This window comes from Copadichromis virginalis, linkage group LG15, assembly GCF_057382275.1.
Source record: "Copadichromis virginalis isolate Kocher_CV1m ecotype Utaka linkage group LG15, C_Virginalis_male_GT1.1, whole genome shotgun sequence".
NCBI lineage: Eukaryota > Metazoa > Chordata > Actinopteri > Cichliformes > Cichlidae > Copadichromis > Copadichromis virginalis.
The window spans coordinates 6,943,420-6,955,237 of record NC_140632.1 but is presented as its reverse complement, the minus strand read 5'-3'; positions in this window follow the sequence as shown (position 1 = coordinate 6,955,237).

The window sequence follows — 11,818 nt, the reverse complement described above, 5'->3', positions numbered from 1 at the left end:
TCAGAGCTCCCTGACCTGCTGTCCATCTACACCAAGCGGTGCAAGTCCAAAGCTAGGAAGATTATGATGGACCTCTCCCATCCCAACAATGGACTCTTCTCACTGTTGAGGTCTGGGAAGCGCTTCCGCTCCCTTAAGGCCAAAACAGAGAGAATGAGGAGGAGCTTCTTCCCCCAGGCTATTCGGGCCCTGAACCAGGTGTAGGACTGGACTCTCCCACACACGTCACTATAAGACTGGACTCTTCCACACATCACCACACGCACCACCACACATTTCCTATAATCCTATAATTCCTATAATTTATAATCTTTATAATCTCTTCTGCTATTTGCACATTCTTTACTGTAAATTCCTAAGTTAATTTGTAAATTTTGTAGTAAACTGTAAATTGTAAATATTGTAAAACTTTTCTTCTGTCATTTAATGGTCGGGCATTGTACAGCTACAAGCATTTCACCCCCATGTCATACTGTGTATGGTTGTGTGTGTGTGACAAATAAAATTTGAATTTGATTTGAATTTGAATGTGCAGAAAATAGGTTTAAATGTTAAACAAATTTCTTCCAGTCAGAGAATGTTGCATATAAGTTAATGTTAGCTTGATGCATAAAGTTAAAAGATTAAAACTAATAAAAGAAGTTTTAAAAAGAGACATTTTCATTTGATTACATTTTATATGATGGATTATGCAGAAAAAGTAGATTTGGGCAGAAAGATCTATCGCTTTATTACCTATTCAGGGTGTAAATCATGTTTTAAATGTAACTAAGTAACTAAGTAAATAAATACTTTTAAGAATAAGTAATCAGTAAAGTAACCGGATTACTTTTTTGGGAAGTAATCAGTAATTAGTTACTGATTACCGTTTTTAAGTAACTTGAGCAACACTGGTCACCACAGCATCATCAACGCCCCTACAAGGCCTGTATGCAAATTGCAGTGGATCAAGCTTTTCTACTTGCTCCAGAATCTCCTTCTTGATGAGCTTTTCAAAGGTTTTCATCGCTAGAGACATTAAAGAAACAGGCCTTAAATCATTTAGTGATGTAGGTTTTGTGGTCTTTGCAACTGGAGCAAAAATTGACTTTTTCCACACCTCTGGAACCTTCTGTTGCTGAAGTGATTAGAGAAAGGTGTAAGAAAAGATGCTGCATAATTGCTCAGCACATGTATTTAGCACCTGGCCACATATGTCATCAGTCCCTGGACTCTTATTAGTCTTGGTAAATTTAAAAAGATTGTTGATGTTTTCCTTTAAAAAGCAGCTGAACAGTTGTACAAAGTGACCAGTGAGTGTTATTTGTTAACTATTGTGCTATGCCAAGCTATAGTGCTAGTTGTAACTGGCTAAAATAAAGACACAGAGACAGTAATAATGTCTTCTCTTTTAATTACGACAATAAACCCAATAAGTGCTTTTCACTAAGTGACTAGCCCTTTTATGTTGCTTTTTAGGGCCAACTCTCTCATGTAGATACAATTTTTTTGCTGAATAAAACACATGGGATTCAAAAGGATGCTAATCATATCTTTCCCAGCCACAATCACTCAACCATAACAGAAGTTTTGGTTGCTGGTCAGGAAAGGATCAACATATCTAGTGTAATTAAAATGAGCTATTAGTGGTACATAGTCTCTCATTAAATATTATGAGACAGATTTACTGTATGTAGGTAAAGTGTATGGTTAGTCAAGCAGCTGGCAATGAGCTTGAAAATATGAGCACGCACAAATAAAAGGCATGCACAAATAAGCATGCAAACATTCCTTGTGTGTGTTTGCACTTTATTCCTTTCTTCTTACACTGTAACTGCAAGAACAACATAATGGCAGTCATCAAATTTACAATGTAAATGTGTTTGTGGGACATCTAAATAGTCTTTAGGACAACTGGAAAATAACTAGACAAACAAAAACTACAAAGCGTGGTTGGTGGATAAACAAATTAAAGTCACTTTTTTAAAGACAAAGACAAAAACTCTAATGATGTCTGCTCAAACTTTTAAATTACATCACGACCACAGACAACAAAGACTTTCTTTAGAGTGACTCACAAAAGAAGCCAGCTTATGCTGATCTAAAAGGGAGATGCATTTTTGTATAAAAGCCCACTTCTTTTTAAATGTCTGTTAAAACATAGTTTCTGAGTCAGACTTAATAGTGAAATATACTAATACACTTAATGACTGTGCAGACACCATTATATCAAAATTGTATATGACAACTCTTTATTGACTCCATTGCTCCTTTGTATTTTTTCTTCAGTCGACTCATTTTTGTTTTTTTATTAGACTCTCACATCAGTCTCACTGTAGTGTAGGCTGGTTTTGTAGTTTATAGAGCTAGAGGTGTCATATGAGTGGATAATGTGGATGCAAAAATGCAGACTTAAAGACTGAGTGACTAAACAAAAGACAAATCTTTATTTAGATGAAGCTGAAAATCCAAAGGGTAAACAAAAAATGGATCCAAAAATCCTGCCAGGGAAACCACTCAGGCAACCAGTATGACGCAACAAGGAACTGAGACAAACTGGGGCCTTAAATAAACACATGATGTAAACAAAGGAAGTGGATACCAGAGCGTGACGAAACAAAGCTGAACTAATTAAACAAAAAAAGGAAATAAAACTGAAAATAAGGCACAAGAGACAAAGACTGCCAAAGTAAAACTGGAATGAACTAAAACATGAGAACACCTACCACAGAGAACAGTATAACAATAAATCTGCAGATGTGGTTCGTAAAGGACCCAGCCACACTCAAGCACGTCTTGGTTGGTTGTAGGACTAGCCTTACTCAGGGCAGATACACATGGAGACACAACTAGGTTCTCAGGTGTCTAGCCGAGAAAGTTGAGCGCAAAAGAAAATCCATCAACGCTCAACTTTCCACGAACCAAGAGGAGCGTCAGTTTTCATTAGTATTTGTCCAGGAGGGAGACAAGCCGAGGATGAGATCCTCAACCCTGGACCTGGGCCCGCTGAAGGTTGCCAGGGATTGGCAGATGCAAGTGGACTTGGACCAGAGGATAATTTTTCCCACAGAGATCGTAACAGCTACTCTGCGACCAGACCTTGTCCTTTGGTCTAACTCCCAAAAACTTGCGTATGTCATTGAGCTGGCGGTACCATGGGAGGAAGCAATTGAAGAGGCATTTGAGCCTTGGCAGCTGAGGCAGAGGACAGAGGCTGAAAGATCAAGGTGCGCCCGGTGGAAGTGGGGTGCAGGGGCTTTGTTGCCAAGACAACAGCCAAACTGCTTAGAGAGATTGGGATCAGAGGACAGGCACAACGGCAGGCTATAAGAGAACTGGCTAACACTGCTGAGAGGACCAGTCACTGGCTATGGCTAAAAAAGGGCTGACATCATTTGGGCAGCTAAGGCAGTCAGCTAACCGCGATACACATGCCAAGGATTGATCGACCCGTGGTGGGCCTGCCTCAGCAGCGGGCAGCCACTGGGCACCCGGGAAGCAGTGTGTTGGGACGGTACCTTGCTCAGGGGTACCCATTCAGTGGATTCGAACCTCAGACCTTCCAATCATAGGGCCACTACTCTACCTACTGAGCTATCCCTGCTCCTGAATGAGGCTCCATAAATGTTAAAGAGGTAAGTATTTCTCAGTTGCATTGAATAAATAGAATAAACTGTAGAAAGACAAAGGTAGATAGCAAAATGAAATCTAAGAATAGGATGTAAACCAAAAACCCAACCATGAATGCTATAGATAACTAGTGCTATAGGTAACACTAGAAAACTTGAAACTAGGACCAAAAACTGAAACTGATAACTCCAGGTCAAAAAACCCAGCACCATGATACTAGGTAAATAATTGGTTGGACAAAGACACACTTTTCAAAGTTTTGCTTACACCACCACAGTCGATTTTACATGAAACAATAAATGGTTGATCGTAATGTAAGCTTTAAGCTTTATTTCAGCGGGTTTTACAAAAAAAATGCTTTAACTGTTTAGGAATTACAAGCATTTTTGCACATATTACCCAACTTCCTCAAGCTCAAAATCAACTGGACTAATTGACTGGCAGACCTGAAAGACCACAGAAGACAACTGAAGTGCATAATGGGAAAATTATTGCTATGGTTAAGAAAAACAACTTCACAAACAAGTCAAGAACACTCTGGAGGACAGAAGTGTATCACTGTTGAAATCTAAATCAAGAGATGCTTTCATGAATGGAAATACAGAGGGTTTACAATATGATGCGAACTGCTGGTTACGCTCAAGAAAAAGAAAGCCAGATTAGACTTTTCCAGAAAACATCTAAAATAGGCTGCACAGTTCTGAAATTGAGAAATAAATAAATCTTCGGAGAAATCAAGATGAACTTGTACCAGAATGATGTGGAAAAAAAGTATGGAGGAGGAGAGAGACGGCTCATGATCAGAAACATACTACATTATCTGCCAAACATGGTGGAGGCAATGTTTTGGCATGGGCATGTATGACGGCTAGTGGAACTGAGTCACTAATGTTTATTGATTATGTGACTGCTGACAGAAGTAGCAGGATGAGTACAGGGCTACTTTCTCTCTTCAGATTTAGCCGAATGTTGCAAAACGGATCACACAGCACTTCACAATGCAAATTGATAATAATCCAAAGCAAACTACAAAACCAACCCAAGAGTTTCTCAAGGCAAGAGAAAAAAAAATATTGGATTGTTCTTCAATGATCATGTCAATCACACGATTTTAACACAACAGTGCATGTTAAGACTGAAGATAAAACTTTGTCGTTTTGTTTTAACTCAATTAAAAAACAAAATATAAAGAGATTATTTTCACAAAGTACAGGGATTTAGAGGTTCTGGGTCCTTTTGACCCAGTATTTTTGGGTTTTGGGGACATTTTGTATTATGGTTTATGATTTTTAGGTTCACTGGGTAGTCCTGAGTTTATTTTGTACATTTAGGCTCCACTTGTGTCTTTGCCTTTTGTGTCCCCCTCTGTGTGTATGTGTTTAGGTGTGTTAGTCCTTGTGCCTTATTTCCCTCTCCTCTGCCTTTCCCCCACTCCTGTGTCACATTCCACCCTTTCCTGTTTTATTGTGAAAGTCTCGTGTTTCCATGTTCATTGTGCTTCCCCTGTGGCGTCATGTTAATTCATGTCAGCTGTGTTCCCTGCATGTTCTGACTTCCCTCATTATCCTTCTGTGTATTTATGTCCGCGTTTCCCTTGGTCCTGTATTGTGATCTCCCTCGTGGTTGTGTGTTTATTGTGTGTTTCCCCGTGTGTTTTGCTCTTATAATTTGCCAGTATAGTTTCGTGTTATTTTCCTTCTACCTAATAAAGCTATGAGTTTTATGAGTTCTAAGTCCCGTCTCCACGAGTCTACATTTGGGTCCTTTCCTGCCTGCCGCACACAGCCGTTTCATGACAACATAACATTAAAGTTGTTAATTCTGTTTAAGAATTTAAATAGCATTAACACCCTTATATAGAGTTATATACCACAACTTGATGGACAGGGGGGTTACCTGTGTTTACTTTCTGCTGACAATATAGTTTGTTGTTACTTTATTAGTAGTATTTACATGTTTGAAATAAAACAGTCAGTCAGTCATAAATGCAGAGAGACCCACAGCCCCAGTGGCAATTCAAAGGAGGAAACACATCATTTGATGATATCCAGAGGACTTTGCATCTCAGTACTTTTAATATAAATATATATATATATATATATATATATATATATATATATATATATATATATATATATATATATATATATATATTGAAAAGTCTGCATTTCAGTCACATCTTAATTGTGTGATTTAAAAACAATTAATTGTGTGATTTAAAATCCACTGTGTCAGTGTACAAATGCAAAAGTACAGGTCTATGTCCAACACACAGACATGGTTATGGATCTAACTATAGCCCTAGATACAGTGAATTATAGTTCCTCAAATATAAAGTTCAATTCTTGAGAAATTTGGAGATTTCTTTCTTCTGTTCTTCTCCTCTTTTAAACCAAACTCTCTCTCTCCCTTTAGAGGAAAGTATCTGAGTTCAACATAATTAGAGATTTAACATTACTCTGGCGCTCTTATCAAGCCAGAACAGTAAACACATAAACATCTAGCTCAGCAACTGACTCACTAAATTGCTGATGAAACTTTTTGTCATTTTTTAACACAAACAAACAAAAATGAACATTTAATACAGTTTAAGTTGTGCAAAATTGACTGAGCAGATTCAAACATGTAGAGAGAGCAACAGATTTTTTAAAAAGTCAGAGATTTACAAATGTTATTACTTTCTAACGTGAAGAAAATATTCATGTTTTTGATTTCTATGCATCCATCCAGTAGCTACTAAGTGATTTTACAAAAACATAAACGGATCTCATAAGAGAAAACGGATGTGACAAAGTTATTAACATACACTATCTATAAATCTGTAAATTGTGTACACCAGTTTTTGAAGAAATCCAGTAGTTATTTAAGTAAAAACCGTAGCCTGGAATTAAAAATTCACCAAGAATCAACTCCTTGGATAGATACACAATTCACGGATCAACCTTACAACAGTCCACACAATCTTCCTTAAAGCCACACTAATCATGCTAAAGAAAAGTGTGGTCTGATAAATATAGGAGCCATTACCTTTTAGCAGCACATCAAGAAAAACAAACCCACATATCTGACTTATTCTGCTGAAATACAGGGTATTTATTTAGCTTAGACATGTCTGAGTGACTGAGTCTGAGTAAGTTGTTGACTTGAACACAGTCTTGAACAAGTTGGTACAAAGTCTGATGGTGGTTGTGGTTTCTAAATGTTATCAAAGGTCATGGGCATGTTAAATCCAGGCTATTGGCAGTAATTATCAAAGGGCACTCCAGCCTCTTCTAGTGACGTAAGACACTGACCTCAGTAAGGCTGCAGGCAGTGGGTCAGCCCCTTGGCAGTGGATCCACTTCAGATTAACATTAAGAGAACGTGACAGCGCTGAGAGACTTTGAGCTCGGTCGGGCAGAGGATTAACTACCTCTATACCTGCAGTGCCTACCTAGAGCTAGTGCGTCCCAATTCCATACTACGTACTAACATAAGCAGGGCTAAAATATGTAATGCATTCACACTGGAAGAGGTACTAAAGGTATACTAATAGATTTGTAAGTCACAGCTCCAAATTGCAATTTCTGACAGTGGTAATCTAAACCCATTTCAGGTCAGCTTACTTATGAAGGAGTGTTAATCAGTGAAAGCTGTTGCATAAAGTCTTCTGTACCTTCTGTGGTCTATTAAACATTATATAACCTCTGGAGCTGTGAAACAAAGCTAACATTAGCTAACATGGAAACAAGCTAGACTTTAGCAACTGAATTAACATGCATGAAGAAGGGGTATTATTGTAAGAATAAATAACAATATTAAAAAGCTTTCTCTTGACTGTTTGTAATTTACATCTGTGAAATACATTATGTATTTGATGCTGATTGTGCACCAGACTGATAGAAAAAGTAAACATTTGCTTAAAGAAAGTTGCTGTTTTGGAATAAGGATCTTGCACGTCTACCAAAATAATAAGTTTTCACATATTTCAGTACTATGTGTGTGATATTTTAAGCTATCTAAGCCAGTCTGGGTTTTGAAGGGTTTTTTTCAACAGATAAAACTATCATTCCATTAAATATCACAGTGAATCATACTGTAGATGCACTCTGCTAACTGAGCTAGCTAGCCGGGTTTCGATTTAGCTGATGGCAGCGCAACCCTCTCGTCCGAATATGATTTAAACTACCCAATGCCATCATGGTGTTCATCTGTCACGTACAGCTTATGGTAAGTTTAGTTTGATGCAGTCTGTAAAGAAAAACACAGCATGATTCACAGCTTTAGTGCATGTTTTTGTGTCATTTCACCCCTAAACATAGTTAAATATGCACATTAATTAGTTGCTTTAAAACTGTGGAAGAAGAATATACCATATATGGTACTTCTTATTTGTTCAATGATTTAGTGGTAGGTTTGCTGGAAAGAAAACTCAGAGTAGACAGCAGATCTCAAACAAACTTAAAGCCTGTTAGCCTGCCTGCCCATTAACCACATCCCCATTATGGGCTTATTGGCAGAGCTGGTCCTGAACCAGCTGTAAATATAATTAGTGACCATACTGTGCTGGAAGTGCCTCGTGTTGACTCTTGCTTTCCACCCCACAGTTGCAGGCCCTCTCTCTGCTGGCTTTGCTTCTTAAAACTGATCCAATAACTCCTGTTTTGAGTGGCAATACTTGTTTTTATGGATTTACATCACACCAGCCACCATGCACTATGACACATTTCGCTCTGCCCAGTCAAAATATCGGTAGACTTGGTGGCAATGAGGCAAAATCCTGGGAATCAGATTTCCTGTAGTAAGGCCAAGTCAGTGAACCACGTGTAACTGCTTCCAGCTAGCTTTAGTCTACAGAGAAAATATTTTTCCTCAAAATATTGTCATGTGTTACAGCTGTAGAGAAGAATACTGTTCACTTTGTGAACACACATTCATGAAATGTGACTGTATATATGCATACAAAGTAAGTGTAGTAGCTTTCACAGGATGTAATCGCGCTGTCAGTATAATGTAAAGACTTCAATAAGGCAGTGGGGTATGGCTGAAGCAATAAGTGGGGTTTCTTGCTGTATACTATTGAAACTTCCAGCAGTTCTTTAATCAAAAGAACAGGTCTAGATTTCATTAAGTAAATGAAATAGAAGGTTTCTTTTAAGATCACTGCACAGGTGTTCATTATTATAAGAAGTTGCAGTGCAGAGCCAAGTTTTCATCAAAGGCAAAAATGAAGGGAGCAAGCCAACCAGCCCGGCCCCCTCCCACAGAGCACCTTGAGACAACTCCTGTATTATGTCTGTGGTTTCTCACTCAGCAGTGACTGACAGGCTGTAGTATAGGTAACGAAAATATTATAGCAGACCATATAGTGTGTTTTCACAATGCTATCAGGAGCAATGATCTTACAAGCTGCTCACATTGCTTGCAGGGAATCTGTTTAATTTATCTGGCTGCCAGTTTCCTAGATGTGATAGCAGCAACAGCCCACTGATATCTGTCTTTCAATAAGAACCGAGCATTTTCTGCATGTCTCCTGTCTCCGAGCGTGTGGAAGTTTCTCAGGGTTTTGCAATTACTGAGACACATTTTTAACAAGTCACTTTTAATGCAACATTTAAACTTTATGTTTTTAACGTGAACTTTACGTTCTGCTCCACAAAAGTAAGAACCGAATGTGATTTCATTAACTCTCTGGGTCTTATCCCGTAAGAGGATTGCTGAAGCAGTCAGTTCTACCTCTATACTTAAACTGGTCTGGTCTTAGAATCAGTGCTGGAGATAATTACAATACTTGGCATTTTAAATTATATGGGGTTGGTCCTCTCTAAATGAGACGTGTAATATATAAGTTTTTCTTTTCTTTTTTTAAATTCTAAATAACTCAGAAAAACCACATCTTACACATTCTAACCACATTCTATAGTGTAAGTATAAATAACATTTAACTTTCCTTAATGAAAGTAATTTAATAGAGGTTATTATAAATTCTAAATGACCCCACTTGTCACTCTAATAATAAAAACATTTTCTCTTTTTAATTATTGAGTCCTGCTTGTGTCTCTTTACAATGTTAACTGCGTCCTTAGCCTCTAAGAATAACTTTGTGTGGATGGCCAAGTGCTGCGCAAGTCAACATGAAGAAAAACAGAAGAGAAACTGTCTTTGAAAGATGATGATGAATGAAAATGGCTTGGGTTTCAGAGAAGGGAAACTGAGAAAGAAAGAAAGAAAGAAAGAAAGAAAGAAAGAAAGAAAGAAAGAAAGAAAGAAAGAAAGAAAGAAAGAAAGAAAGAAAGAAAAACAGGAGAAATGTTGTTCTATCATCGTCATCGATATGTTTCTGCATGTGGGTTCCCTTAAAGGCCAAATGAAAAACAGAAGAGAAACTCTGTCTTTGAAAGATGATGATGAATGAAAATGGCTTGGGTTTCAGAGAAGGGAAACTGAGAAAGAAAGAAAGAAAGAAAGAAAGAAAGAAAGAAAGAAAGAAAGAAAGAAAGAAAGAAAGAAAGAAAGAAAGAAAGAAAGAAAGAAAGAAAGAAAGAAAGAAAGAAAGAAAGAAAAAGAAAAACAGGAGAAATGTTGTTCTATCATCGTCATCGATATGTTTCTGCATGTGGGTTCCCTTAAAGGCCAAATGAGGACAAGTGTGTGTGTGTGTGTGTGTGTGTGTGTGTGTGTGTGTGTGTGTGTGTGTGCACGCAGCTGTAGAGAACATATATAAGTGTGCAGCTCAATTCCTGTTTTTATGAGAAGCAGTAAAAAAAGCCCTGTTATCCCCAAAGTGGCACAAGCTGTGACCTAATGCCACATCTAGTGAGCCACTACACACAGAGAGGGATCAGCTACTGAACGAAGCCATTTAAATCTCAGCCTGATGGATATGCCGTCCTAAATTAAAACCATATGAAAGACTCTGATGGAAGATTATCCCGATCCAGATTATACAGAAACAGAGGAAGAAAACGATTCAATGCAATTAGATGTAATTGGAGAAACTGGAGCTAGGGTAGGAGAGCTAATTAAAGGAGCACGAACCTGCGTTGTTTATGGGAAACTGTTGCACTTTGCGCCATGTGAAAAGTTGCTGCACGTGTTTAACCTGAAACAAAAGCACTGGCCTATATGAAATGTGGTGATTTAATCCTGCTTAAGAATGCAGTGACCGCACACCTACAGAAAGAACACACACAGAAACCACTGAGAAAAGTAATATGCACATTCATCTATGAGCTAAATCTCCCTAGGCCTGTAATTTCCTGGCCGCACGTGCTGAAAAAGAGACTCAAAAATACATCTTGACTGAGTTACAGTCTTATTCCTATCTGCCCTCCTCGTCTCACACATTATCATAATTAACTCTGTCAACGTGAGGATGACAATGTGCTTACAGTTAGGGTCTTCCAGTTTTTACTTTTTTCCCAGCAAATAAACGCAAACAGCTACTTCATGCTGGCAGGTTTGACATCAACCTATCCCAGTTACAAGAGCCTCAAGGATGTGAAACTCCCCCTTTATTTAGAGAACGCTTTGGAAAAGCGGTATTCCCAAAAGACTTTTTTTAAAAGCCGCTCCAGAGGTATGTGGAAAATAGTTTATCCCAGGTTGCTGGCTGTGACTGTGCCCTACAGAAGGAAATTTCCCTTCCAGACAGTTCGGTGGTTTGTGCACAGTGTGTTCCAGCATAAATCATAGACTAATATATCTCTGAGAGAGATGGCTGTGCTCTGGCATTTGCTCAGTTTGGAAACGGTGGAATATTTACCCTTTTGAAAATGGCACTGCCAGATGTTACATGAAATATGAAGCCCATAAAGTGCGATAAAAGCGTGTGAGATCAACAGATGGTAACTTTACAAGCTGCGAAAGCACAATATGATATACAGCTGGCCATGCGTGAAGTGAGATGACACTATAGAAAATAGGAAGAGTGAAAACAGGAAGTCTAGTCAGCATATATTCTCTTTAACCCCTACTACGTCACACACTCAGAACCTCAGAGCACTTCACTTCACTTTCTGAATAGGAAGTCTGCAACAGGATATGCTCCTCTGTATGATTATAACATTAGATTGTAATTATGGGATAAATTTACTTAAACGTTTATGGAGTATAAAATGTACATTTTTAAACCCCACAAAGCAAAGCAACCACAGTTTAGTTAGACTTAGCAGGACATTTGGGAATGTCAAATGATAATATTAAATGCATTAGCTTGCATTATTAAAAG